This window comes from Eubalaena glacialis, chromosome 16 (genome assembly GCF_028564815.1).
Source record: "Eubalaena glacialis isolate mEubGla1 chromosome 16, mEubGla1.1.hap2.+ XY, whole genome shotgun sequence".
NCBI lineage: Eukaryota > Metazoa > Chordata > Mammalia > Artiodactyla > Balaenidae > Eubalaena > Eubalaena glacialis.
In genome coordinates this window covers 23985790-24013232 of record NC_083731.1, presented here as the reverse complement: position 1 = coordinate 24013232, position 27443 = coordinate 23985790, and positions in this window count along the sequence as shown.

Here is a 27443-nt window from a genome sequence, read left to right as displayed (position 1 = left end):
TTCTGATTGTATATTCTACTCAATCTTTTCTTTGAAAAGACTACTTGAATTTCAAATTTCAGGATAGCCCTATCTTTAAAAAATAAAAATTAAAAAAAAACCTAGCCAACAAAATACCTTCTACCTAATATTATTTAGATAATCTTATATGCTAAAGTCACATTCTTGTTTTCTCATTCCATATGCATATATTATCAGAGATAAAATTGCTACCTCACAGCTATGTGGACTCCATTTTTACAATATTAAATTATTTTTGGAACTGACAAAGTTCATAAAGAGTAAAGGATAATGTTGCCATTAGCATTTTGCTGTGAGAATCATGAAATATTTTCTTATTTTGAGAGTAAAACTCTACTTCAGGCCCAGTCAAACTACAGTTAAGCGCTGAACACAGAAATTTTGGGCTAATGCTTTATCTGGTGACATAATTCAATTTTATTTTTTTTAGTAGGCATCTTAAAAATTGTAGTCTTTGCTTCAAGAGAGATTCATTATGTCTAAAACACTGCATGTACTCTGGAGACACATAGTTTTGCTGGAGAGCCAAGTGTTTTTCATATGACGTGGTTAGAGACTGACACAACAGCATATAAGAAAGTCCTTAATTAAGTACACTCAGCTTTCAATGTGCACAGTCTACATAAAATACACTATAGCCAAATGGAAGAGATTAATAGGAGTAGGGGTAGAGGTGAATCATATGGGATAAAAACAATAAAGCATCATCAAAGAAGAAGCAGTGTTTCTCTTTCAAATGGACAACAAAAATAAACTATAGTAAAATACTCAATAATTTTTTTTAATTCATAAGAACTTTCAGAATCACACAAAAAAAGCATTCCTGGCACTCAACAGCCATGCTATCCTGAGTACATTATTTAACAGTCTGAGTTTATTTTCTTACCTGTAAAATTGCAATAATTATAACCACCACCTAAGATCACTATGAGAATTGAATGTCAAGGGTCCAGCATAGGCCACAGTACATGGTGAGTGCTCAGTAAACACATCTCCTATTCCCTCTTAGTGTGTTGCCTACAGACAGCATTTAATAGTGATTTGTCTGGCTTGATAGATACACTGAGCTGGAAGATTGAAGAGAGCCTGCACATTTTAAAATGAAGCTAGAGAAGAGCTGCTTTATCAAATGAAAATAAGAAAATAGACTACATGAGTTTACACTTATAAATACTATATCTTATTGCATAAAACAGGTTTTTCTTTGTTTTTTTCAAAAAATTTATTTATTTATTTATTTATTTATGGCTGTGTTGGGTCTTCTTTTCTGTGCCAGGGCTTTCTCTAGTTGCGGCAAGCGGGGGCCACTCTTCATCGCGATGCACGGGCCTCTCACTGTCGTGGCCTCCCTTGTTGCGGAGCACAGGCTCCAGACGCGCAGGCTCAGTAGTTGTGGCTCACGGGCCTAGTTGCTCCGCAGCATGTGGGATCTTCCCAGACCAGGGCTCGAACCCGTGTGCCCTGCATTGGCAGGCAGATTCTCAACCACTGCGCCACCAGGGAAGCCCTACACTGTGTTTTTGATGGTCTTGGAGAATGTAAAATTTTAAGAATAAAACAATATTAACCTATTTTCAAAAACTGACATCTTGAAATCTGTGTAATATTGAATCTATTTTAAGCACTATTTGAAATTTTAAGCAACCAAAATATACCATGTATTGAGGAAAATATTGGAACAAATTTTATAATGTATATAATTGCTTATTCATCTGAGCTGCCAGTGTTTCCTGTGCTTTGTGCTCAATAACTTGAGAATCTGATACAGTGTTTATAGTTGGAGCATTATTAAAACACTCCCCAGATTATTTTTATGCAAAGCCAGGTTTGGTAATGACCATTTCTCATTTTTTATATCCACAACTACAAATAAAATATGGAACGTAGTTAGGTGATGCTTTTAATTTCATACCACAGATAACTTTTTCCTTTGTATGAATTCAAAAAACCTTTTTGAAATCTATGTTTTAAAAGAATCATTTATTCTGGGGTTATAGTGGAACATGTAATTATTTAATTAAATCTCTATTGAGCTTTTGCTAGGTACTATGCAAAGTGCTCATTCATCATCAGGACAAATAGAAGAAAAGATTAACTCTTCAGTTTACTAGAGTTTACATTTTTAGGACATTCAACATCAACTTTTAAAATTTGCCCTCATTTTGTGTTTCTATTTTATTTTATATTTTGTAGGTTATTTCTGGTGAATATTCTTAAACACATTTTGATTGAATGGATGAGTGAGTGTCTGAGTGACTGACTGAATGAATGAACATATGAATGGAATAGGACATGCTCTTGCCCTGGAGAGCATATAGTCTCATGTGGGGTGGACACTAAACAAAAATATCACAGTGCAATATGATAACTGGCATGGCAGACACAATTTCTAAGTTCTCAGGCAGAAGGAGATGGAAACTAATCCTGCCGAGCGAATCAGAGCAGGACACAATGACTTGGATAAAAGTTGAATTTCTTTTCTCACAGCCTGCAATTATTACCAATGTTAATCAAAATATGACCTTAAATTTTAAAAGCAACATCACAAGACTGTATTTTTTGACCTAATTGTAATATGTCAGGAAAAATATACTTATGAAACCAAACTTTTAAATTATATTACAAAGTAGAAATAATTGGTTCATAATGCCAGGGGTCCATGTGATCTCACTGAATGATTTAAGGTGTCACTAAGAGATCTCGGAAAACACTAAGGGGAGGTAAATGCTCTTTCCATAACAGAAGAGAATCAACTTTAATTACTAAACCATATCCTTGTACTTAAAGTCAAACACCCTTGACAGAAATGCTAGAATATGGGTCTATGATAAGAACCTAGATTCATTTTGGAGAGTTGGAATAAACTGGCAAAACTGGGTTAGAAATGAGAATAGATTTGGTAAGATAATATTATATACTAAGTATATGGAGATTCATAAACATCATTGCATAAACATTCAAATAAATGCAAAATTCTATGGAACAGGAACTAATTTCCATTGTATTTGGCATTATTTTCTATGTAGATGTAAATTGCCAGGGTGATAAATTGTGTTATGTTTGCCCTGATCCCCTCTACCTCATTTCCTTGGAATAAGAATTCAATTTGAGTTCAAAATACTAGTGCATGTATTCTTTCTCATAATGTCCTTCATAGAATATGAACATCAAAATAACCTAGAGAACTTGTCAAAAATGAGAATTCCCTGGTATATCTAAGATCTTAAAACAAAACAAAACAAAACAAAATTCAAGAGCTCAGGATCTGTAATTTTTAATGATAATTCCAGGTGATTTTAGCACACTAAACTATAAACACCACTCTACTGCATCAGTGAATTTATCTTTATTGATTCATGTACTATATTCTTAAATCCATTCATACTTATGTTTTCAAATAGAGAATTACCTCTTCATTAAATCCTGCCTTGTCATCCCAGTCACTACATATCCTACACACCTATTTACAATGAAATTCTAAAGTGCTTGTTACTGAACTAATATCACATATGCTTAAGAACACAGACTCTGGAACTGGATGTTTACATTTTGATTTCTGCAATATCTGGCATGTGCCCTTGGGGAAATAACAAGCTCTCTTGTGCAGCTTCTTCACTGCAAATGTTTATAAAAATCAAACTTACTTCATTATGCTATTATTGAGATTACTTGAGTTAATGCAATGTAAATGTTTTAGAATGGTACCTGGCAAAAAGTTTTAGAATCAACTTCTAAGTGTTTACTATTATTATTTTATCCCCATTCATTTTGATTCTTAGTATTAGTACTACAACTTGAACAGACAAGTTGTTTTTATGTGCATGTTATTATTTTTCAACTGTACTAAATATTTTTAAATAAAACAATTCTCTTCTTGTTTATATCTTAAGAAAATGTATTTTATGGGATAATTCTTTTTGCAACATCTTCTTAGAGGTAAAATGACATTTTCATTGTTCATGTTTTAGTGAACAATTGATTTATTCTTATTGTCTGGCTACTATATAGCAGAATATTGCAGAATTTCTCAAATGTATGGGGGTGAGATGGCTATTTTTTAGCAGATGTTTGCAGCTTACTTTTATAAGGCCACAGAAAATTGTACCAGTATATTATAAAATCATAACCTCTAGTCTACTTTCATTGCCTAAGATTTTGACCATGTCCTGCAAGCTTATTGTAGATTGTGGTCTAAAGTGAACCAGAGGGACTTTAATGAAAGTACAGGACTTTTACATGAGAGTATTTTTCCACTATGATACAGCATCAGATGTAGATCCTCATAAAGGAAAATAAAGTTGCATCTAACACTTATAAAATTTATGTAAAAATTTTATTCTGCATCTGCACATAAGAAATCTAAAATGAGAGTGTCCTATGTTTTCATATTGCTTTCTTAAAATCTATGTAATGATAAATATCATGTTTGTTTTTTGTGAAAAAATGTGTGGCATAAGCCTGTTCTCTATCACATACGTCTCACTGTGTGTTTTCCACATCAGTGTTAACCCTAAATGACAATAACTATGTCAAGTTCAACTGTGATATGCATTCAAGAGAAATTACATATTTGTAATTACATTTAACTTGGCCCACTATACAGGACTTCACATTAAAACAGTGCATAAATAATATGGCATGCAGCTGTAATATTAATTTCAATTTTGATCTTACTTGAATTCAGCTTTACTTAAAAGAATTTAGTGACTAGAGAATGCTGCCAACTTCTTAGCTTAAAACTCAAAAAAATATTTTTAAATCAAGAAATAAAAATAATCAGAAGAATAAAATATAACTTATAAACTAAGCATAGCATACTGTGTGAAGATACCCATTTTTGCTACTTCTGGCAGTATCATTAAATTGGTCATAAAAGAATAAGAATGTCAGGGAAAAAGGGAGAGGATAAGACTAGCTGAGTGATATAAACAAACTTTTGGAGGATGGAAAGTGGATGGGTAGGTGTTTAGATATTATCTTCAAATTGAAAGGTGAAATTTGTCTTTCTACTGCATAAAGAGGCAACGTATTTTTCAGCACCATGGACAGATCCCGAATTGGCTAGAGAAAATTCTGAAGAGAGTAAGGTATGGGACTAAAATCATAAGAATACTAACCATCAAATAAGAGAAGGCTCGAGGCCAATACACCCTCCTCATATCAGAGAAAACACTGAACCAGGTAGTTACATCTCTCTAAGAAATAAGTAGGAAATTTATTCTATGGGACAAAATTAAGGACCTTCAGACACAGTAACAGCAGGCAGAGGTCTTATACTGAAAACAAGGGCAATTAGAGAAAAGTATAATATTAACAGTAAGACCCTCAAGCTCATTATGTAGGTTAGCTCTAAGACAAAAAGCACACAGGCATAATTCTTCTATCTTTTCCCTCAGGAGAACAGGATATTCTTCTCTGAATATAACACATAGGCCCACAGAAAATACCTGTTGTGATGTGTGGGGGTTATTCTCATAAAATGGGTGAGTTCTTGTCTGATTTTTCACTTAAAATAGAGATACCAAGCTATCTTTAAAGCCTCATTCTCAATTATGTAGAGACAACTGTGATCACATAGCTTTGAGGAAAGAATTTTTCAAGAATGAGAGAAATCAAAACCAAGAAACTTGAAAAAGCAACTTAGCAAAAACAGGCAATAAAGAGAGACTGGAAGAAAACAAATCAATATGGTTAATATCCTCAGAAATATCAGAAAGTTTACTAAATCCATAAAAGAAGCACAAGATGCTTTAAAAAAGGGGCATTCCATAAAGAAAAAATATACTTGTAAGTAAAAATATAATAACCATAGTAGAACATTCATTTGGAGATAAACTTGAGGATTTCTTCAATGAGTACAGTGAAAAGACAAAGAAGAGAAAAAGTAAGAAGAAAGATATGACACATTTAGGCCATCAATCTAGGATCAACACCCTAACTTCCAGAAACAGGAAACTGGGAGAGGGGGTACAGGAGTTATCAGAAGGATGGTGCAAGATGATTTCCTAAACTAAAGGGCAAGACATTTTCACATTCAAATAGTGAATCTGGTTTTCATGACATTTAGTGAAAATTAAGCCACATGAAGCACATCAATTAATAATTCCAGATCACTGAGATTAACTAGGTAATTCTACTTAAAATGTTCTTTCTTGCTCTCAACATGGCCCATAGCAGAATTGAAGGGCCCCCAACACTTCCTATCATCATCTCCTCAACAGTATAGGCTGCCTGAAACAGCAGTCCCAGTAAGGAGACTTATTGGGAGGGTGTGACTGACTAACTCTTTTTTAAGAAAGTGTCGAACACTTCCTAACCCTACCAACACAAACTCTTTTTGACGTTCACTTGAACTAAAAATCTGTCATTACCAAAGTCCATTAAACACTCATCTTCTTCTCAGAACTAGCTTAAGCTTTGTGCAAAAATTATGGCCTGGATGTTGGATGAAGGTACTATTTTGTCCCTCTTACCATACGTGTACTAAAGAGGTGAACTAGGCTCTTGATTAACTTTTCATTATCACTTGCGCATCATTGTTTCATCCTTCTCCCTGAAATATCCGGCAACTTGGAGGTGCACATTATTGCTCCAGATGCTTCTCCTTGAACTTCCACTTTCCTGGTCATTATTCTTAATCAATTAAATATTATAATGGCTGGCTCACTGTTCTTTCGTCCTGTAATATTCTTGTTTTCATTCTTGATTTAAATATCTCTGTCCTCTACATGTTCAGTTGTATTGCCTTCCACTCCATTTCAGTCATCTACTCCCATATCCCTGGTCTTATCATTGCTAATAACTGTTCCGCTTCTAAAGCCTTGATTTCAACACATAATGCCTGGGCTAAGAGAAGAACTCTGGATGCTAACTTTAAACCTGCCTTCAATTATGTGAAGAGTTCTTTCCCAGAATACAATGCTTAATCTTTCAAAATTGCCAGTAAGATTGCTTAGGAACAATTTTTGAAAAATACTTAGAAGCTGAGTGATTTGTAACAACAAAGAAAATGTGAATTTTTAAACTCTGGATATTTTTAGCATAGATTTTATTTAGTTAAATGCACAAAAACATTTGCATTTAACAACTGCGTGTTTTCTAAGAAAACATCAAGTAAATATTCTGTGGTTAGGTGAAAGATAAGATCATCATTGCTGTTGCAAGTTGAGACAAAAAATAAATGGTAAAAAGATAAAGTATCCTATATTTGAACAAATTATATGCCTCCATTAAGTTTAAAAATCCCTAAGAAAGAGAAATAAGATGCTTTAGTTTGTTACAATGGGATTTATTCATCATTTCTACAAACCTTAATAGAGCTGTAGTTAAAATATAGAAATCTTGATGGAATTGTTTTAAAAGAAGAAAACCTGTTATACTGAGACCCCAAATGTATTCAGAAAATTGTTTCCATATAGACTATCAAAATTTTGCAGCCTTCTTTGCGTTATTGTTTGCATGCTTAAGTCTTGACTTTCATGTTAATTTAATGTTAAATGTTATCCAGAAAATAAGTACTTAAAGCTTTATTCTGAAGACTGTTCAGGCTCATATTATAAGTTTATGAAAACAGGGGCTGTAAACTGAAACACCATTTTCTTATAACTATGGCAACCTACATACTGTTTTAATGAAAAATGCCAGTATAAAGCTTTACCTAGCATCAAAAATGCTCTAAACAAAAACATATCTTTGTATTATATATTTGGATTGATAGCCTGCAGAGCTAAGATAACAGGTTTCTGTCATTTAAGAAGTTGATATAAATGGCTCTGTAAGCTCCATATTATTTCTTTATTACTTGCTATGATATTGTGTGGGGACATCACTTATCAAATTGTAAGTTTCAATGTGTTATCTCAGGTTAAAATGAAAGCATTAGTCAAAAGCTTATGTGGATTTTACTGCCATCAATGAGTTTTGGCTTTACCTCAATGTACAATAGAACAAAATATCCTTATTTTATTAAATCAACATGCTAAAGATAAGAAATGAAGGTATAGGTTTTTCCTTCCATTAAACAAACACCTTTTAATGTAAAAAATAAAGGGCATAAAGTTATGAAAATTATAGTAGATATTAAAATTTAACATTACAGAGTTTAAATTAAGTGATAACTTTGCACTATGGTGTATTATGTACTATTAAATGTTGTAGAAAAGAGTGACTCAATTTCTATTCCTATTTCTTTTAAATAAGTATTACTTATTGTTTGATAGTTAATTTTGTAGTCTTACTTTTCATCAATATTGGAAGATAATTATAGGTAACTTTTGAAAATTATGGCAAAATTTACTCAAGTCATTTAAATATGCTTTTAGAAAACATCTCCTTTGTTGTATAACTGTAAATAGACATTACTGAATATAAGTTTTGGCATAATTTTTCTTAAGACTCATTGGGTTAATATTTGGAAATTGGTGTTCATGTTGGCTCAAAGAGCAATCATGTCTCTGAATAGGCCCCTAACAGATTTTACACTCATGATAAAGCCAACAGCATATTTATCCATCTTCATAATCATCTGCAAGTTAAGAGTTGATGGGTGTGCCATAAGCATGCATAAATGATGCTTTCATCCCTTGCATCTGTTCATATTAATAATGATAATTCTTAAACAGTGATTTTCATCTTTGAGTGTTACAAATGCCAACTAATAATTAATCCCTTAAGTGCTTAATTGCATATGGATAATTAAACCCACTCTTTGCTGGCAATGTTTATAGAGAAAAAATGAAAAGGCAAATTATATCAATCCTGATTTTCTAACCAATGGTTTGAAGATGTGACTTTCATATATGTGGGTAGAAGCATCCTTTATAGCCCCATTTCTGAAAATACCTTTTGAAGAAAAGCACTTCCACAATACTGAGAAATATTATGTAATTATTTCTATTTTTGAGAATTACAAGGAACATTAGTATATTAAAGCTGTTGAGATATAAACTGTTTATTTCTGTGAAACACAGAACATCAGAAACTTACTTGGTCTTTGAATGTCTTTTTCATAAGACCCAACTCATCTGGAATGAGTTTTATTTGGAAGGACTTTTGGAAATGATGTAGTTTGTTGTATGATACCTCTCAAGGAGATGGAAGATTATTAGAGTTATATTCTTTTTTCTAACTTGGCTGCATGGTCTTCTGCATTCAAAAGCCCTCTCAAGTGTTCATTCTTCAAAATGGTTCTGAATATTATTTCAGACAATATCAAGAAACTTTTATAAAATCAAAACATAACAGATATTGACTTCCTACTGTCACTGACCTAACAATAATGATTCAGCACTAAACACTAAATGCTCATAACAGCGCTTCTCAATGAAGGCACTCTTGGTGAGTTAGTTGGAGTATTTCTTCATTGTGAGGGATTTTAACACACACTGTAGAAAGTTTAATATTCTTTTCCCCATTCCCAATGTCTTTCTTGCTTTCACACTTGATTATGTACTGAGGATTACTGTTTTATAATTGTCAATATGCCTTGTGTCCTCAATGTGTCTGTGCTTCAAGAACTCATGTCTCATAATCTCATGGCACTTTGTATAGTTTGGTGTACACAATATTTATTCACCAAAGATTATTAAATTACTGCTACATACTATTTGGATATTTTCTGGAGAACTGAGGGTATAGCTACCATTTTCTCAAGACCAGTATCCAAAAGTGTATGTAGGTATGTAGGTAGGTATTGGGACAAGAAAACCTACGGCGAATTCAGGACTTATATTAGAAACTCTGTTTTCCCTAAGCTAATCAACATTGTAGGATATGTATTTATTTTTTACTTGTCTGTGCTTGTAAATTAATCTTTACACATTATAAAATGGAAAACAAAAGCTGCAATTTGATAAATGTACTTAGTAATAAACATCTCAGCCTGTTTTACTCATTTTACAGATATTAGCAATATCCATGTTACCATGCAAGTAAAGGGAGAGTCAATTATTGGAGATAAAATATAGTAGCACAACACAGGAACACAAGGAATATTTTTAAATTAATTAGTGAAAGGATGGTCAAGGGAAAACTTATATGTCTTCAAGCAGGGGTGTGTACTTAAAGTGGGGTTGGTACTACCTTCTATCAAATACAATCTTTCTTACCTTTTTCACACGCTGACTTGTTCTCTCCTACCAATTTTTATTAAATTTGACATTAAGGACAGTAAGGTATGGGTTTGCTGTTTATCTATGTATCTATATCTATCAATGGTAAAATCTTAAAATTTTTAGCTTCGTATGTAAATAACTTCAGTGCAAAAGTAAGTTTATGATGGATAATTATCTATATTATCAATGATCTTTTTGAAAATCATCTTTTTGCTTGAATATAATAACAAAAAAGAAATGACTATCACTCCATGAAAATGTATTGTATCATTGTTCTTTCTGTAACAACAGTTTATGTAAATTAATTTTGTTAAATATTCAAATTCACTAATAACCCAGAGGTACTGTGAGAAGAAATTATGAAGAAAGTGATTAAAATGATTGAGGTCATGGCAACAGATCAACTGGATTGTTATTTTGAGAGCCAAACCAGACTATAAAAATTTTGAGTAAAGCACATGAAATAGTTTTTATTCTCATAATATGTAATTTTTGGAAAAGAGTTAAAAACACAAAAGGCCAGAGTTTCAAGGGCACTGTTTATCTGTACTCTTTGAAATATATCACCTAATTGTTATGCTATTAGATCAATATGCTATGGTATGGTAACTCCAATATTTTGGGAGATGATAAGTACCTAGGGTTTGTTATACAGAGCAAGAGTATATGGAATTTATTCTAGACTCCGTGGAAATGTGATCTGGATATTTGAATATTGTTTAAATAAAAACTTTTCAGCCGCATAAGGTAATTAGGACAAATTCATATTTTCTGAAGTGGAACATCATGACATAACAATGCGGTAAATAATAATGGGAAAGCAGAGGAGTTACCGCTATTAGGCCCAGGAAGTGCCAGAAACTATAACCTTTTCTGTCTGGTGTTTTAGCTCTTTGGCTAGAGAGCTAGAACACAACTCTTCAGTGTTCTATTTTCTCATCAATAAGTGGAGACTAATAATAAAACCTATTACATTGAATTTTTGTGAAGATTAATTGAGATAATATGTGTAAATGCTTATAAAGAATAAAAATTATGCTGTGTCTAATTAAAATAAGTTACTGTTAATATTATTATGTGCAATTATAAGCTGCAACTTGAGGGGAGGTTTTGCTGTCCATTTCTTCTTTTCCACAAATCTGCAGATGATAGAAATCCTGACATTGTAACTAATTCCTTTGTGTTAAAGAAGTCACTCATTAAGAACAACCATGTGGAAATACAAGATATTAATTTATTCACTAAATCTTTGGTGGGAAACGTGTACTTAAAAATTTTCCCAGTTAGCGTGTATTTTGTTGTTGTAGTGTAGTTTGAAACACTTATAAAGGAAAGCAGTGCAAATTTCAGTCTAATATTTTAGAAAATATTGGCACCATACTGTCACCGGGTAGGTAGAAGGAGACTAGAAAGACAGAAATCATTAAAAGATAAGTCTAAAATGTTTTAAATTTTCCAAAGGAAAAAAAATGGCTATTTTAAAGACCCATACAGTATATTGTACATTGGCAATGAGAGTCCCAATGATCAAAGATTAAACAAAATTTTGTTTCTCCCTATACATTTTTCTCTTAATTATGAGTCCTTAAACTCAAAGGAAAAAAAAAAAAAGACAAATTTAGGAGGAGGAACTTGCATTTTGTGGTGCAAATGAATTTGATCAAGGTAATATCCTCTCAAATATGAAAAGAATCCTTAGCATGAGAAAAAGGTTTATTTAAATAGCACATGCACTTACTATTTTGGATATATATTTTATAATTAGACGTGCTTATAATACTTACATACAAAGCAATCTTATTTACAGAACTTTAAAATCAATAAACATTTTATTTGGGTTGGCCAAAAAGTTCATTCGGGTTTTTCCGTGAGATGAGATGAGAAACCCGAACGAACTTTTTGGCCAACACAATATAACAGAATGTATACATTCCAGGTTCTGCTGGCCTTGCTTATGAGTAAATAAATGCAATGTATTAGAGATTTAGCACAATAAGTCATAATATTGATCGCAAATATATTGTCACTTCACTAGAGTACATGTTATGAAATAAAATTAAACCTATAAAATTAAACCTGTAAAAGAAGATTTTTTTAATAAAAAAAATAGAGACTTCATATAATTATAATACCCAAAGCAAATGAACTGGAAATGGTATCACATTTCATTTTAACATAAAGTGTAGCTAAAATCATCATCATTATTTAATAAAACACAAATTGTTAGTTATCAGGAATGTTTAAATTATGTGATATGTAAATCACATCGTCCATAGGAGTTTTCTTTTCTGCTGTTTTCTTTTTTGTCCTCTAGGAAATTACAACTTTAGGAAAAACCAAAGCTTTCTCAATTTGGATTGCTTGCAGATCCCCACCATTTTGCTAATTACTGTACCCTGTCCCTCTCTTTGACATTTTGTCAGTTTCACTGAGGTAATGGTTGCATACATTAAGGAAAATTTAGTTCTGAAAGTCTAATCTGATAAAAAATTTTACATAACGGTTGATTGCAAATAAAGTCTCTGAGGAGGAGGTAGAATGGCAAACTAAACAGCTAAAAGCTTTTCTCAGGCCTTCCTTCTTGAAATATTTCCTTAACACAGGAAACAGTAAATAGCATTTGCCCCCTTGAACATATCTAATAATATGTAATTCATTAGTTTCATTATTAAACTGTGGATTTATGACTTTTCTCTGGGATCAGCTACTTCATATTTCATTCTAGAAAAAGCCACATCCAAAATGACAAGTAAAGCTGTTGGCACAGATTTCGATTAGATTTTTGCCAAAATAACTGGATTCCTTATATACACGTTTTTAAATAGTACAGTTAATTTTTAGAACAGATTTTATATTGTTAAACTCTTTAATATTGCTTATGCAAAATAATGCTGAACAAAGAACTACATTGTGATTTATCTAGCTTAATATGCATGTAATTATTTAGCATAGTGAAAGAAAGCAGAAACATGGGTAATTAAAAATTCCCACTTTTTTGTGTTTGGTGCTTTATTTCTTTCCTAATTTGCATGGATTAGTCATCAAAGTAGATTGACAGGGAGTCTATTAGAGGGATAGGGTTTTATGTAATGCTCTTTCCATATTTTGCAGAATTCCCTGCTAAAATGAATTTGAGAGTGAGACAGGGACTTCAGACTAACATGACAACCAAATCTTTCTTCCTTGAATTGCCAAAAAATAGGGACTAGCCTTACCTCTCCATCAGTTCCAACCTCAAAAGGAAAAGTACTGATAAGAACAGAGCACAAGGAGAATTGAACAGGCCCTCAGAAGGCAAGTACTTCCTAAGGTTCATCTACCATGTCTGAGACAAAGAAGACCAACACAGCCAGACAGCACGAGAGAAGACTGCTTACTGCTTCCAGACTCAGCATTTTTGCCCCCAGATGAAGTGGGAGTATCTCCCAATACATGATGGATCTAAAGAACAGGCCAATAACTTTGCATCTCACAGGAAACACGGTGTAAGGAAGCAGATAGAGGTAATGCCCTCTTTAGAACTAGGAACAGCAAGACACGATTCTTTACAGTTTTCTATTTTATCTAAAAATAAAGACGCAAATATAATGTAGGAGAATGCCAATGGTTTCTGAGAGATTTTTTGACAACTGAAACAAAAATATTAGTCAATAATGTTTTCAATTGCTTCAGAAGAAAAGGCCATATTCCAGCTTAAATTACAGAGCATGGAATGACCAAGGTCATTATATTTAGAGCAGAGTTTAAATGCTGTCAAAACGAAATTGCTATAATTAAACTGTATTCTTTCACAATTTCCCATTCATAGCTATCATCCAAAAGCACAGCATGTTAATTCAGGTAAGCATGACAAAGGTAAGATTAATAAATGTAAAAACACTGAGAAAGATAAACAACTGCAAGTCTATTCATTAAAATGCTTCAGATGGATTCTCCAACAGCATCAGAAGAAGGCATTGCAATAAGCACTGGCAAACAAGAACAACATAGCAGAATGTGCTGGTATGTAAATACTAGCAACGGAGTGGTTTAGCAGAAATTAACACAGCATTCTCCCAAATGATGAAAGGTTTAACCTTATATGTTACACATTTCTTTAAGGATAAACAGGTAATTAGGTCACCATTTCTATGCAGAGAGGGAGAAAGAGGTTTTCTTTGAAGATTCACAAAATATACAGGCAAGAGAGACTTTAGAATTAGAAAGCACTCAATTTGAATCTTACCTCTATCATTTACAAGCTGTGTTGCTTTGGACAAGTTATCTAATTACACTTAAAATAAATAAAGCAACTTGGAACACATGGTTTAGTTATACCTCTTCTCAAATACAGTTCTTATTTTTCACTAGCTGAGTGATATTGGATAAATTATTTCTGGGTCTCAGTTTTCTCATCTGAAAATTGGGATAATGAATATTCACCATTTGACAATAATGTTTGATAAAACCTCCCAGAGATTTTGTGAACATAAAATGTGATAATATATGTGAAGTATTCATTATTCTGTTTTAACAAATATTTATCTCTATCTTTACTAATTATATTCTTTAAGAAAAAGGTTTGGGAAGATATTAAATCGCTCCCTTTGTGACTATGATACCATAAAACAAAATGAAAACAAGTATTCTCACATATTGCTGATGGGAGTGTGAATTTTTACAACTGAGAAAACAACATGAAAATTCCACTTATTTGTATATATCTAAGAGAATTTAAAACATGTTCACAGGAAATCTTACATGAATATTCATAGGAGCACTATGCATAATAGCTAATTGTGTAAACAATTCAAATGCCTATTAAGTTATAAACAGATAAACAAAAGTAGTTTATCTAACTGTGGAATATTATTCAACCATGAAAAGGAATGGAGTACTGATATGTGCTACACTATGGGTGAACCTTGAAAACTTATGTCAAGTTAAAGAAGCCAGACACAAAAGGCCATGTACTGGATGATTCCATTTCTATGAAATGTCTAATAAAGGCAAATCTGAGTCTATAGAGACAGAAAGTAGATTAGCTGTTGCCAGACCCTGTGAGAGGAGGAATGGGGAGTGATTGCTAATGGCTATGGGGTTTCTTTGGGGGGTGATGAAAATATTCTAGAATTAGATAGTGGTGATAACTGTACAATCTTGTGAATATTCTAAAAAATCATTAAATTGAACACTTCAAAATGGTAAATTGCCCTTGCCTGTGAATCTACTCTATAGAAAGATAACTACCAACAAATACATAAAAATTGTTAGTTCAGGATATTTGTCATGGCAAGCAGTTGATAACAACAAAAATGACCATCAAAAAGGAATGTCTGACTATACTCTAATAAAATAATAGCAAAATTGTTAGGGTACTTATTCTACCTAAGGTTTTGGTTTGCAATTTGCATGTATTGTCTTTTTGTTAATCATACCAATGTTCTTTCGGTAGCCATTATTTTTAATTTCCTCATTCTATACAAGATGAAACTAAATCATGGGAGAAAATGATGTCTAAAGTGGCATTGTTTGTATTCCATACCTCAATCAACTTCCATAGTTTGGAACATGAAGTCTTATTAAGTAGAGTGAGTCAGTTCTGCATGTATTGTTATGCAGGGATGTCCAGGCTAATATATGTGGAAGCAGTAGCACGTTGTAATTAAAATCATGGATTCCGGAGCCACAGAGTCTTAGTTTGTATGGCAGCTCTAAAAAGTACTAGCTCAATCATTGGGCAAAGTATTAGCTTCTCTGTGCCTCAGTTTCCTTCTTAGTCAATGAAACGAGGATAATAATGCCTAAGTCATAGGGTTGTTTTGATCATTAAATGAAATATTTCACACAAAGTGCTTAGCACAAATTGGAATATAGTAGAAACTATGTGATAGTTAATTGTATGGGTCAGCTTGGCTAGGCCACGGTACCCACACATTTGGTCAAATATTATTCTCGATGTTTCTCTGAGGGTATATTCTAGATGAGATTAACACTTAAATCTGTAGACTTTGAAGAAAGCAGATTACCAGACTGTTCTCCACAGAGTGAGCCTCATCTCATCAGTTGAAGACCTTAATAGAAGGAAGATTAACTTCCCTGGAGAAAGAGGGAATTTTGCCAGCTGACTGCCTTCAGACTCAATGGCAACTCTTCCCTGGGTCTCCAGCTGGCTGGTCAACCTTGCCAATTTTGTACTTGCTGGCCTCCACAGTCATGGGAGCCAACTCCTTAAAATAAACCTCTGTTCTCTCTCTCCATACACACACACACACACATACACACGTATACACACATACCATATTGGTCTGTTTCTCCGGAGAATACAGAATAATACACCCTAGCAAAGTTCACTCTTAATTTATTAAAAAGAAAAATGCCAAAAAATATATCTTATAATCCCATTTTTGTGAAAAAAAAGTCTTTGTTTATACACATACCTGCTTCTTATACATAGAGAAAAAGGTAGAGAGAGGCACGTGAGATTGAATAATGAAGAAATAGCTTCAGAATTTCTATTGATATTTTGTACATATCTGTGTGCCCCTACTTTGATTCATTAAGCATGTGGCTTTTGCAGTGTGAAGAAAATGCCATAAAATATTTAAACTTTTTTAAAAAGATTTAAAAACCAACAACCCAAATAACAACAATCACAAACAAGGCATTTGGGAAGAATCTTTGCTTATGTGAATTTAGAGGCAGAGCTACTCCCACTGTCAACTGGGCCACAATTGACAGTGAAATGTTAACAAGAGGAAGGACAAAGCTGTGTCATGGTCTGAACTGGGACATGAAAGTAGAGAATCCGTGAAACAATCAGTCTAATACTGAAATTATCAGTTTTTTGTCCAAGATCTCTCTTTGATTTTATCATATCATTCAATTTTCTGAATGATTTATGAAAGTTCTTTGGAGATTCTTACTGTACACAATAATGTCTAAACTGAAACTGACAGTCAGCCTGCCTATTTGAACTGTCTGTATGAGAGAATTCAACATACTACGTCAAATTTTTTCAGCTAATGTTTTGATTATCAGATGAACTTACATAAAACATTTATTTTGCTGAAATTTGCCCAAACTCTCCAAAAGGTCCCACTAATAAACTGAGTAATATTTCTAAGAAATAAAACAACTTCTTCTCTTAGCTTTTGAAGGTCTATGATTTTTTGCTTTAGCCCATATCTGAAAACTAATTCCTGGTGAAAAGTCTTGCTAAAAGTCATACAGCAAATTGATAGCCAAGCTACAAATAGAACCTAGTAATTCTTATTTTCAGGTCCAGACTTTAATCATTGAACCAGACGAGTTGCCACTTTCTCTGACTGATCACCCTTAGCATTTAATCCTTCTTCCAAGATTTCCATTTACAGAGGTGACATAATTCAAGATTTCTGCATGGTTCACATGACAGACAAAGGCATGTGTGGGATTAATTTGCTGAGGATGACAAAAATTACAAAACTGAAATGGTTTTGGAGAATAAGTGTAAAATATGCTTGGTATTTTATAATGGAAAACTGCCAAGAAAATGACAAAGATGTGTAGTGTGTCATTGCAATAATCCCGTGGCTTCACTTACTCTATCAAATGCATACAGTGGTCAGAAAATAGATGGCAAGAAATTATTTACTGGAGATGCTGATGCAGAAAGACATATTCAAACTCAAGAACACATTACTATCAGCTGGAGGGCTACCAGCCTCAAGCCTGCAAGGGTCAAACATTCTATATCCTGAAATTAGTACCCTAAGGCTCATGAAACAGCAGAGACAGTATAATAGCCAGAGAAACACAATGCCCGGCTGCCACCATGGATTCCAGGGTGCTGTGCACACTCTAAAGAGAGAGGATGCAGCTGCTTCTTCCCAAATTGAAGTTAGGAATAGCTGTTGCTTCTTATCCACAAGCCCAGGCCTTGAGGGGGAGGAGCATAAAATGCTATTAAGGAGCAATATTTTCAAACTGAGTGATGATTTCTTATCTGTAATAGAGGTGAGTAAAGATACAAGCAGCTTCCTTTACCTTTTTTTTTTTCTTATTTTTTCTGCATTCACCCATCTCATTTAAGAGCTCAGAAAATTAAAACACTCTTCTGAATACTCACAGTAAAGCAACTATATCTGATTAAGTCTCTGATGAATTGAAATTGGAAGAGATCCAACAGCACGTCTAGATTAAACTGCATCTTACTTTTTAGATACAGTTTCGTAATGCTGTATGTATGTATAATTATGTATGTGTGTTTTCCATTTTATTCTACTATGATCTTGTCCAGAAGATGAAAGGTAGGTAAGGAGATACAGTGGCAGACCCTTATGTGCAGAGATCTAGCATATGAATTTGAAGTAGCCCACCTGAATATATATCTTGTGAGGGAAGATTGTTGTGTAACCAGCTCACTGTTGTGTTAGTTATGTAAAAGGACACTTAGGAATAAGTCTTTGCAAAGTCTGCCTTGTGAAAGAGATGCTGCTTACCTGGTGTGCTTCAAGGGGTAGCAGAATTGTACCTGCAGTTGAGTCCATACTGTTCATAGTTTTCGCTAATATTGTCTGAAAGGTTTCTATCACAAAGACCTTATGAACTTTAAAATATGGCTTAAATTCCATGGAGTTATATACATATATACTGATATATAATTTAAATAGTTTTTAAAAAACATGCTGTAAGTTTCTACACAAGGAATTCCTGAAACTCTTAGCCAAGTATATCTTATCTTTGGAAAAAGTCTCTGAGATAATTAACAATCATTTCCTTCTTTTGAATCCTGCCTCCGTATCATATGATGCTACCTATGGAGATCTCACATTATTTCAAATCCCACCTGTTACTGCATTTAAACTGTCATGTCTCTGCATTCTGTTTGTCATTTGTTTTTATTTGCTTTCATGTTTATTCTTTGAATACTATATTCCAGGTTCCATTGTCAGTTCTTTATACATGACATTTAATAAGATCTTGTTTTCTGATAGCCTACCTTTTAGAGCTTGGAGGGAGAGATCAAAACCTTTATTTTGGACAAAATCTATTTTTGACACTGCTACATATTAAAGATACGAAGAGAAGCAGACAGTTTGATAAATGAGTTTTGAGTTCAGGGAAATGGTTAGGTCGGCAGAATAAACATTGGGGAAGAAAAGGAACTAGCAAAGGGGATGGCATTGGGAGGAAGGAGTATAATGGTGTCCCATAGGCCAAGTAAAGTAAATATTACAGGAAGAAAAAAGTGATGAACAGTGCCAAATACAGCTGAAAATCCAGTAAGTTGAGGGCTTAGAATTAGCCACCAGATCTGGCTTAGTGAAGTTGCTATGAACCTGGTAAGAACAGTTTCCATGGAGGAGTGGGGATGAGAGCCTGATTATTGTGAATGGAACAATGAAAAATGCAAAGAAGTGGAGATAAATAAAGATAATTTTTTGACTCAGTTTTGCAATAAAGGGAAGAGAGAAATGGAAAGATAACTGCTTAAGATCTACTTAAGGTCAAGAATTTTGCTATTTTTTAAAATAGCTGGATGCTAATAAAGAACTATTAGCAAACATAAAAATGCAAATAATAAATATCCTCCTCTCAGGGAACTTTGTATGTATGCATATTAATATCACATAAAAAGAGATGATTATTTTTTGTATGGAAACACAAAAGACCCCGAATAGCCAAAACAATCTTGAGAAAGAAAAACGGAGCTGGAGGAATCAGGCTCTCTGACTTCAGAATATACTACAAAGCTACAGTAATCAAAACAGTATGGCACTTGCACCAAAACAGAAATATAGATCAATGTAACAGGATAGAAAGCCCAGAGATAAACCCACGCACCTATGGTCACCTTATCTTTGATAAAGGAGGCAAGAATATACAATGGAGAAAAGACAGCCTCTTCAATAAGTGGTGCTGGGAAAACTGGAAAGCTACATGTGAAAGAATGAAATTAGAACACCATACACAAAAATAAGCTCAAAATGGATTAAAGACCTACATGTAAGGCCAGACACTATAAAACTCTTAGAGGAAAACATAGGCAGAACACTCTATGACATAAATCACAGCAAGATCCTTTTTGACCCACCTCCTAGAGAAATGAAAATAAAAACAAAAATAAACAAATGGGACCTAATGAACCTCAAAAGCTTTTGCACAGCAAAGGAAACCATAAACAAGATGAAAAGACAACCTGCAGAATGGGAGAAAATATTTGCAAATGAAGCAACTGACAAAGGATTAATCTCCAAAATATACAAGCAGCTCATGCAGCTCAATATCAACAAAACAAAAAACCCAATCCAGAAATGAGCAGAAGACCTAAATGGACATTTCTCCAAAGAAGATATACAGATTGCCAACAACACATGAAAGGATGCTTAACATCACTAATCATTAGAGAAATGCAAATCAAAACTACAATGAGATATCATCTCACACCTGTCAGATTGGCCATCATCAAAAAATCTAGAAACAATAAATGCTGGAGAGGGTGTGGAGGAAAGAGAACACTCTTGCACTGTTGGTGGGAATGTAAATTGATACAGCCACTATGGAGAACAGTATGGAGGTTCCTTAAAAAACTACAAATAGAACTACCATACAACCCAGCAATCCCTCTACTGGGCATATACCTGAGAAAACCATAATTCAAAAAGAATCATGTACCACAATGTTCATTACAGCTCTATTTACAATAGCCAGGACATGGAAGCAACCCAAGTGTCCATCGACAGATGAATGGATAAAGAAGATGTGGCACATATATGCAATGGAATATTACTCAGCCATAAAAAGAAACAAAATTGAGTTATTTGTACTGAGGTGGATGAACTTAGAAAGTGTCATACAGAATGAAGTAAGTCAGAAAGAGAAAAACAAATACTGTATGCTAACACATATATATGGGACCTAAAAAAAAAAAAAAAAAGGTTCTGATGAACCTAGTGGCAGGACAGGAATAAAGATGCAGATGTACAGAATGGACTTGAGGACACAGGGAGGGGGAAGGGTAAGCTGGGATGAAGTGAGAGATTGGCATGGACATATATACACTACCAAATGTAAAATAGATAGCTAGTGGGAAGCAGCTACATAGCACACAGAGATCAGCTCAGTGTTTTGTGTCCACCTAGAGAGGTGGGATAGGAAGGGTGGGAGGGAGACGCAAGAGGGAGGAGTTATGGGGATATATGTATACATATAGCTGATTCACTTTGTTATAAAGCAGAAACTAACACACCATTGTAAAGCAATTATACTCCAATAAAGATGTTTAAAAAAAAAAAAAGAGATGATTATTTTGATAGATCTGAATTTAGAGTTTTGCTTTTGTTGGTCCTCTAAAATTTTTGGTTACCCTCAATAATTTGGCAGACAATGTAAGAAATGAAGAAAAGCAACCAGTTTTGAAAGTTTGAACAATACATCATATTTAAAATCTAATTTTGATGTTATTATAAATCATTCAAATACATACAAAGTTGCAACTTGTTTATTAGCACATTTTCTATAATTCTTTAAAGTGTTATGAATTCCCTTCTATCATCCATATGATTGTGAGATATAGTAAACTGCTTTTTATCTTATTTTCACAGTTTTCTATTGCAGAATAAAAATTCCTCAAGAAATAAGTAAAAGAGACTGTGACCCTAAAGGTGATTTATTAGGTATATTAAGAGAAAAATGCAGTGAAATTTATGTATAAATGTATTTCATTTAACTTCACATATTACTATTGCAGTTAGTGCTTTCAAACTGAAAAATATATTAAACTTTTCCCAACTTTGTCTACATAAGAATATAATTTTATCTACTTATTATTTATGTAAATTTATCAGTGGAATACCTCATTAATAATATATTTTTCCCCATAAATTAGTGAGGTTTAGACTCTAAATCTTTATCATCACACTATTTCCAGTCCCCACAAGAACAACTAGGATATATGTGCTGGTTTCCTTGTGATAATAGTAACACTGACATTGAATCTTTCAGATGGACCTTCGGCTTTCTTTGACAGGCTCATTCCAGAATGAGTTTTCTTACGAAGTCGTTATTTTTTATAGACTTCCACATAGTATTTCAAAGAGAAGCATTCACTAAGTTATACTGAATAAAATCTGTCACTGTATATTTTCTCAGTGATTTCTAGAATATCTGAAACTCTTGTATGCAAGAGATATTTTTCAGGACCCTCATCCTTAGGCGGCTTTCCTCTGGATGCTTCCAGTGATGTTACAATGCGATGAGGAAAGCATAGTTTCTGGACTGGTAACATCACTATCATCTAGAAACTTGTTAGAGACAAAAATTCTCAAGCCCAACCACAGAGCTAATGAATCAGAAATTCTAGGGGAGGGGCCCAGGAATCTGTGGTTTAACAAGCCTTTCAGGTCGTCCTGAAGTTTGCTGAACTTTGAGATCCTTTGCACAAGGGAAAACTATAGTATAATTAAATTAATTTTTTTGTTTTTGTTTTTTTTAAAGCTGTTTTCAAAAAGATGAACATCATTAAAATTTCCTCTCTGCATGGAATTTTTATAGCTTATCTCAGCTGAGAAATTGTTTCTAAGTTCTATAAAGGTTAAAGGAATTAAATGCATTGCTCCTTTTGCCTTTAATAAATTCAAATATTAATATCTTAGATCATTTTTATTGTTGTTATTTGCTTGGTAAATTTAGGCACACTCAATACATTTATTTTTTCCTTATTATCATATCTTCATATTGTAGACATATTTTACTTTCACTTTATTGAAAGAATTGCCAAAAGAATTATAATCTCTGAATGTCACAGTGAAATTTGATATCTTATGTGATTTTTATCTTTTACTCAACTGTGTTCAGTGTCCAGCACTGAACACTGAAGACTAGGATTCCAGGCTTAAAACCTAATTGAAGAGTCTCTGACCTTCCTTCGTGTAAGTTTACACACTAATCTTGGAAGTACGAAGAGTTCAAGAGGTAGAATGCAAGGCCATGTCTGTCATCATCTGGGTACAGGTCCCTTAGCCTGTGTTCTAATTTTACTCTGAGAACACTGGGAGACAAAAATGGTCTGGTCTGGTACTTACCTAATGGAAAGTAAGAAAAAAAAATGGAAGAGATAACATTTTCTGCAATGACAGAGGCAGTTGTAGAAAGAAGGATCCTGAAACTACAGTTTAGCACTGTCATAGTGAGTCCTTCGATATGCCAGACCTTACTCCTCACCAGTGTTTATGGTGGGGTAGGAGCCTTGGTGGTAGGAGGATCCACAGCTTTGTGAAGGTGAATAAGCCTAATACACTAGTCAATAAATAATACCAAAATAAAACTTCACTAAAGGGAAGTTAAGTGCAATATTAGTAGAATTAATGAAAGATAATGCAGCTGAGATTCCTGGACAATAGTGGATGCCTCTTCCTGTTTACAATGACATAACTGGACTGAAATACAATCTATGAACAGTTGTCCAGCTATGGCTTGACAATTTTTCCCCTATTAAATATTTTATCCTCTCATAGGGTATTACTTTTCTATTACCTGCCTCTTCACCTTGTTTTCCCTTTCCTCACCAAAAGTATAATAATATCTCCTTTTACTTTTTTACCTATTTACTTTCGTATTATCTATTTAGTGGGGAAATTATGTGGCGGTAGGCTGACTATCTTGGATGTGTGGGGCTAGTATAAGGCGACAGTGCCTGCTGTCTACAACTGAGTGTTTGAGATAGGAATGTCTCAAGGAGAGTGTTAAGAATCACATATGGAGCAGGCTTTTTATTTATTTTTTTAATCGAAGGGGACTTGAAGAAGATATGAGTTTCCAAGTCAGAAACTGAGGACTTCAAGGGCTAGAGTATACAAGATCAAGTGCTGTGAAATTGGAAAAGATGTGCAGGAATGTGGTCTGTGTAAATAACAGAAACAGTAAGTGTTTGATGCATCTATTAAATGTTTCTTCCAAATAGCAACACTGAAGATGACCTCAAAGATGAAAAAAAAATCATTTAGAACTTGTGATTAATAGTTTGTTAACTTTTAAAATCAAAGTTCCTTTGTGTACAATTATTTTATGAGAATTTTTATAATACCACTCAGACACATCATCCTAACCTTATAGGTCTAGCCACATGTTTAATCCACTAAGACCATTAAGGGAGGAGGTATCATTATCACATAGAGAGTACTGTAGAGAGTTGACCTGTGTCTGAACACTAGGTCATATATTTCTGAACACTATCTAATGTTCAATATTAACTGTGAATGTAGTAAGAAATATTTGAATATATGATATATATCTTTGCCATGTCTTGTAACTATTGCATGAGGCATGAGATGAGATTATTAAGTTTAGGGTACTTCTAATGGGTTTAAATGACTGAAGACATGTGCCTCCTGGAAAATGTGGCATTACATTGTTGATTTGCATACTTTTTCTTTGTTGCTGAGTGAATTAACATGTATGCTAAAATGCCTTCCTTTTCTTCCCACACTTTGTGATTTGGTGCCAAATGAAATGTATTTCATAAAATGAATGATGAAAACATGCCTACCAAGGATGAACAGTGTCATTGAATATATATATATATATATATATATATATATATATATATATATATGTATTCACAGATTATATTTTACTGTGTTTATATTGTATGTCAAATGACAGTTATGTCAGATGCTTAACTGTAATTCCAAATAACAAAGCCATATATCCATAAGTCAGATAAGGGTGACTGAGAATCCCATCAACCAATCTATTACATTAGCTAGTTATCATTAACCCACTAGCTTGCAGAATGCTGACAAAGCTTAATGCCAAGTAGTTGTCAAACAGGTCAACTCAATGAACCAATTTATTTTTAAGCTATAGACAAAATACTGATTTCAAAACCTACCTCAATGGATTCACCTCCGTAAAAGTTAGAAGCTATTTAATGTCATATAATTAAGTAGATGTATATGAAGTCACAAAGAAAAATAATTAGTAATGACTTTGGTAAAACGGATCATAAATCTACAATGAAGGAGAAGTAACTTCATATTTTCCTATAGGACAGCAAAATAACCCTAAAAATGCCGAAGAGTTTATAATTTCACTATCATTCTTAAAAATCCAGCGCAACTAGGAATAGATGTCAAAATGACTACACAAAAGATCTCTTAAGAAACAACACTTCTTCATGAGAAAATAGCAACCACACTATTTTCCAAATACATCCTTTCAGGGCATATTCCACATATAACCATATTTCATCTCTAACTTCACTCTTCATATTTTTCCAATCTAGTCAAAGTCCCCTCAATTGGCTTGCTATTTTGAAGGTCAAAATCTCTACTTTCCCAAATTCACTGGACACTTTAGCCATCTTACTCAGGTTCTAAACACCACCTGACACAGATGATCATTCTCCCCTCTTAATGCCCCATGTATTCACATACACATATATTTACGATATATACACATGCGTAATATTCACATTGAATGAAATGCATGCAGACTTATTTAGAGTTATCTATAAAGTATGGCATAACTATTAACACATTAATGCTCTTAAATATTTATTAAACATATATACTGTTCAAGATAAGTAGTTATATATTTTTACTGAGATATATATTTTTTGTAAACTTATTTTTTGAAAGAAGTTTATGTTAAATAGTGTTCTAACATGAAGGAAAAAACAAAAGTAGCTTTAGTTTCCTTTAGCCTAAATGTGAGTATATGGATATGCACATGATAAAATATCACAGTTACTAATTTTCTATTTCCATGCAGTTTGTATATGTTTGAGGATATAAAATTTTTCCAGAAGTTCCAGAAAATCATTTTGTATGAAAGAACTTGAAATTTAAAGTGTAAATAGAGTGGATCTCAAAATTCTAGTGTCTTCTGCAGCCCCATTTGATGGTATCTAGATATTCTTGGATTCTAAAATCCAGAAAATGTTCAGATATGAAGTTTCAGGCTCTATTTTCTTAAAAGTTGGAGAGAACAATACTGTGTGTTGTTCTCAGTTAAATGCAAATTGATTTATTCTTTCATTTCTCCTAAAACTCATGATCAGAATTCTTTTTTGTGTTTTCTGACATCAGTGTTGTGAATCCTAAGAAGCCCCAAGTCTCTCTCTTTGGGTCCACTGACCATCACTCTTGTCAGGATCTGCAGCAATTTCTCAGCGAGATTCCTTTCCCTGAGATGTCTCAAGTCTCTCTTACTAAGTACAAAAGAGCTAATAAATATGGCTTTTAACTCAAGTATCATCTTTGCCCTATTCTATTCCCTTTTCTTTTTATCCATTTCCCTACTCCAAATGACAGTTATAATTCACTTCTATTTATTTCATGAAGGCAGTAACTAGTATATTATCACAAAACTCAATTGAATAAACAGAAATTATTTATAGCACGTTAGTATCTGCTTAGGTCATTAGTCAGAAACATGGGTCCTAATCCCAATGTAGCTACTATTTATATGTATAAAATTTTCTGAGCTATTTAAACTCTGACTTTAATTTCTTGATATTCAAAACAAAATTAAATATACAAGATAGCTCTCATTTCTAATAGTTATTGAACTAATCAGTGATTTCTAGGATGTGAAAATAATATTATGCTATTCCATTTTAAGATATTCTTAATGGTTAACAGCATCCCCAAAATTATGTACTGCATTTCAAACATATGTTCCCTTTGAAAACGATTAACATATTTGTCTGTTATTGAAAATCTTTAAGGACAGTGATGAGTGAAGCAAAAGGATTTGTTTTATATATGAACTAGAATTCTGAGAAAATCCCATCTGGGCTTTGTAAGTCAGTTTGGGATTTGTGTTGTTGTTGTTTTCACCAGGAAGCATCAAGATAACTAGTCCTCAAAACATAAATGAGTTTTTCCCCTCCTAAGGCACTGCCTAAATGATCTAAAGCCAGAATGTGTGTGTGTGTGTGTGTGTGTGTGTGTGTGTGTGTGTGTTTCTTTGAAATAGATAATGGATTTCACGTTTATGGTAAGAAACTGCTTTAATTTCTTTTAAAAATTCCAAATCTTTTTTTGTTCAAATACATTGAATACCTTGAACTTCAATATTTTAGACTCTTTAAGATACCAAAAATAAACAGTAAGTTAAATATAGTTTTAATCAAGTAGACTGATTGATATGGCAAGTGAATTCTGTATAATAACCAAATCACTACTTCAACTAGAGTCTAAATGGTCAGAGATTTAACTTGTGTATTAAAGTGAGAGCTCAAGACTAATTTATAAATCTCTAACCAAGCTGTTCTACTAAGACAAGGTATTTAATACTATATAATCATTTGTTTGTTTAATGACTATTATAGTTGTAAGCTAT